We start from the raw sequence: 4785 nt of genomic DNA, 5'->3' as shown, positions 1-4785 counted from the left end.
TCTAGTAATCGATTACCACTAGCAGTTATAAAAATATTTGTTCAAATTTGTACATAAGATAATCGATTACCATTTTGGATAATCGATTAACACTACAAAACTTTGTTTTCGAAAATCATTGGAATAATCGATTATCTTAAGTGGTAATCGATTATCCTAGGCAGTTTTAGTTAAACTCTTCATTTCTAACTCAGTCTATGAAAATCTCTTTAACTAAAACTCAGTTTCCAAACTTCAAACAACCTTTTAAAGATTTAGAGTTCTTGTGTTGTGACTACGAAGTGTTGCTTTGTGAGATTCTTAAAAATTGCTTTGAAAAGCCTAGTGTGAGTGAGTGATAACTTTTTCTAAGTAAAGTTCTTAGAAGATTGAGTGTTGTGTTGTTGCTAGGTAAGCTGGTCATCCTTTGTGTGATTTAGGGGAGCTTTTGTTCATCTCTTGTGGTTGTTCAAGAGAGGTGTTTTCTAATCCTTACTCTTTTATAATCTATTTTAATATGATTATTATAGTGATTGAGTTAATCTCTTTGTTTAAGAGATTAACAATTGGACGTAGGGTCTTTTGATCTGAACCAATATAAATATTAGTGTGCATCTTCCTCCCTTAACCTCTTTATTTATCTACACTTGGATTTAAAGTAACTGTTATTTTAAGTTAATCAATTAAATTTTGAGAAAAAATTTTAAAACCTGTCAAGACTTATAAAAATCCAATTCACCCCCTCTTGGTTTTTGACCCTTGTTTAGTCATTTCGTTGCGCGATACCAACAATTGGTATCAGAGCTTGCTTTGATAGTTATTCAAATTTTTCGAAAATGGTAGGGTCAAACCAAACTTTTGCTAAAGGTGCGTCTATCAATAGACCTCCACTTTTCACTGGTGAAAACTACCCTTTCTGGAAAGTTAGAATGCAAATATTTTTAGAATCAGTTGATAGGGGTATTTGGGATGCTATTTTGAATGGACCAACAAACAAGGTATGCCGACACACCTTACTTAGTGCCTTGTCTAATGATTTATTTGATGTGTATTGCTCATATAAAGAAGCAAAAGAAATTTGAGATTCATTGATTCTCAAATATATTGCTGAGGATGTCGTCCGACAAAGGTTAGTCATAGGGAATTACTACCGCTAGGAGATGATCAAAGATAAAGAAATCAAGATTCAAATTAACGAATATCACAAGCTACTTGAAGATATCAAAGTAGAGAACATACTTTTGCCTGATGAGTTTGTTTCTTAACTTTTGATTGAAAAATTGTCATCATTCTAGACTAACTATAAACAACAGTTGAAACAAAAGCACAAGCAAATGACGCTTTAAGAGCTCATTACACACATCATAATAGAAGATACTAATAGGAAGGAGTGTTCTACTGCAAGGGCCAAAGCATTATCTGCAAAGGCAAACGTGGTAGAAGACAAATCTGCTTTAAAAAGGTACGAGAACAAACCTAATCACAAAAGGAAAAAACAATTTTCAAGATTCCCGTCCTAATGGATCTAACCCTACCTTTAAGAAAAAGGGTAATTGCTTCGTATGTGGGAAGTCAAGCCATCATGCACCTCAGTGCAGGCGTAGAGCAAGAAACGACAATCCTCCTAGGGAAAATATAACCCAAGAGGAAGATACTATAGTTGTAGTCTTTTCACAAGTAAATCTAATGACCAATGTTAGCAAGTGGGTGGTAGACTTTGGTACTACCAGACACATCTGTGCAAACAAAAGTGCTTTTACCTCCTACACTAGTGTAGGAGATGGAGAAGAACATGTTTATCTTGATGATTCCCAGATTTTCTAATTCATTATCATATGTCTAATTTTATCACTATAATTTTCTAAATAAATTTTATTTACTATAATATAATAATTTAATGTAATCGTCATGAATATTTTTTATCACCATCCAACATATACTGAAGTTCAAAAGATGAAAGATCTATATTAAAATTTTATTACTCTTAGTTTAATTTGTCCTTTGTATGATTTTGAATAGAATTTTATTAGTATATATATATATAAAAGAGATTTCATTAGAATTTAAAAAATTAAAGTAAATAGACATTTAAAATAATTTTTAATTTGAATATTTATTTTCCTTTCATATTTTTTAAAAAATATTTTTAAATTTTATCAACTAGGTTTCATTAATGGTTGCAAATTTAGTAAATGTTTTGGTTCTCATGAAATTTTATTTGGTATTCTAATTTGAAATGTATATAATTATAATATAATTTATTTTTAAATATTTGATATTGAAGAAACAACACTCCTTTTAATATTCAATATTTAATAATATTATGTTTGTCAACAATAAACATGTGATAACTGTGAGGTTTTGCGTGTCAATGATAAACAAATTCAAAAATAGGTTTGTTGTTGGACATGTTTTATTATCAATGTTCAATCATTACAACAAGATATCCTAGAAATTAATATTATTGTTTAAAAACTTGATATTAATGGTGTACTAGGTATCTTGAGTTGGGTTATGACCATATTTAAACATAATGATGATTGATTTTTGTTTATGATGTGAGCACAATTACATTATTTTCTCAATTTAGTTTGACGAGCATCCATTTGCGAGTTTGATGGAACAAGGAAGCTCCATGGAGGAGTAGCGAAAGTAATGTAGCAGAATTGGTGATTTGGTGGTGGTGAATTTGATTCGTGAGGGTGGAACTCTAAGAAGGTTAGGTCAATCTTAGAGGAGGAATGCTAGAGGAGGTTCCTTAGGGAAGCTCTAGCAAGTGACTTACAAATGCAAGTTATGGAGTGATCTCAACAATATAACATTTACATTCAAAAGTGAGTTTTACAATGGGTGGAAGCCTTCCTTTAGAGGAGAAGGAAGCTCCAAGTCTCAACCAAAAGTGATGCCTAAAGGAATTGAAATTCCTCACACGTGTTAAAGAAAAATGGAATAAGTTAGTTGGATCTAGACCATATGTGTAACATCTCATTTTAATAGATAAATCTATTTAAATAGAACATTACATAAATTAAAATATCAAAAGGACATGAGGCTTAAAGTATAAGGATCTTACAGTCATCCGAACATACTAGAAAGAAAACTAAGGCACACCATGATGCCAATAATAAAACAAAAGTGAAAGTCTAACAATTGACCAAGCACCTATGCAACAATGTCTATAGGCAGTACTTGAAGGAATGAGATCCAACCACAAGCCAGGCTACAGAGCTGAATTTCCATCACCCTGATGAACACTAGGGGTTCCCACATCTGCTCACATTAGTAAATTGATGATCATCGCAGAAGGAGAAAACCACACACAGAATACACAAGCAAGAAGAAAGGGTAAGCTAGAGTGAATAAGGTTTTATCATACAATTGCATACAATTTAAAAGTCAAAGATACATAAATACACCAAACATGTGATAGCAAACAACAAGACTCTAAGACTTTAAGAATCGATTATCCAGATACATATAATCAGTCAAATTCATTGGATGCTTGCACTTGTGGTGGCTTCTACTGCTCTGCGGAGCCATTGCCAATGGGTTTCACCCTACCACGCACAAGGTTAACCTTCAACAATCTAAGGCCATTATCCTGTCAAAGATTAGGGGCCTCTTGCTACTCTAACCACTTGAGTCAGTACGCTCTACGTGAGACTAACTAACTCTTTAGAGTTTCAGAATGCAATCCTTACTTGAATCCTTACTAGATTATGTAATGAGGCACCACCACGAACCTTCGTGGAATTACATCCTAACCATGAGGCACCACTATGAGCTCCCACTAACAGGCACCATGGAATTACGTCCTGACCATGAGACACCACCACGAAACCTTCGTGGAATTACGTCCTGGGCATGAGGCACCACCATGAAAATCTCACCTAGAGATTCATGGAATTATGTCCTAAACCACACCAAGAATCATGTCTCACCAACCAAGTATAAAGTTATCATGCATACAAATTTCATGCCAACATTTATAACCAACCATCCAACAAATTCATACTTCCATATCATGTTTAACATAATAACATCTCATCCCCATTTAATCTCATACCATATACATGACACCACAAATAAGATATTTCATGCATATCCACATACTTAATGCTTTAAATGGGCCAAGTCAAACAAATCATGCAATCAACAACTGCAAACATGGAAACATACAATCCTCCAAGCACACTATTGTCAACCTCGCTCAAGCTAGCAACTCTCGCTCAGGCGAGAGAGATCCCTCGCTTAAGCTAACAGCTCTCGCCTGGGCGAGATTTCAAGCAGGGGGCACTTCGAGTTCTCGCTCAAGCTAGTCCATCTCACTCAGGCGAGATTTCTCTCGCTCAGGCGAAAGGCCTTCGCTCAGATGACAACTCGAAACAAAGGAGGGGGCGAGCCACTGTTATTCTCGCTTAGGCGAGAGCTTTTCATTTGGGCGACAAACACCCTCACCTAGGCGAGTTTAGTAGGTCTTTCCTGTTCTCACGCGAACCACATTCAAAAACATAGTTCAAGGCACACCCAACTTAGTTTTCATGCAGGCACAACAACAACTAGACATTTGAAACATGAATCTCAAACAAAACAAGCAATATGCTACAAAACTTGAAGAACCCTAGCTTCCCTTACCTAGAAAATGCTAGCCAAAAGACTCTGACACTTAAGCCAATGAACCCAACAGCTCGAGGAGCAGACTCAAGAGCTGAGAATAGAGGCACAAAAAGAAAAACGAGGTTACTATGGTGAACCCTAACAGGAATGACGAAAACAAGCTAGAGAAGAAAGAGTATGAGCTGTAGA

The sequence above is a fragment of the Vigna unguiculata genome, chromosome 4 (assembly GCF_004118075.2).
Source record: "Vigna unguiculata cultivar IT97K-499-35 chromosome 4, ASM411807v1, whole genome shotgun sequence".
NCBI lineage: Eukaryota > Viridiplantae > Streptophyta > Magnoliopsida > Fabales > Fabaceae > Vigna > Vigna unguiculata.
The sequence above is the reverse complement of the archived record's forward strand: the minus strand, read 5'-3'. Positions refer to the sequence as shown.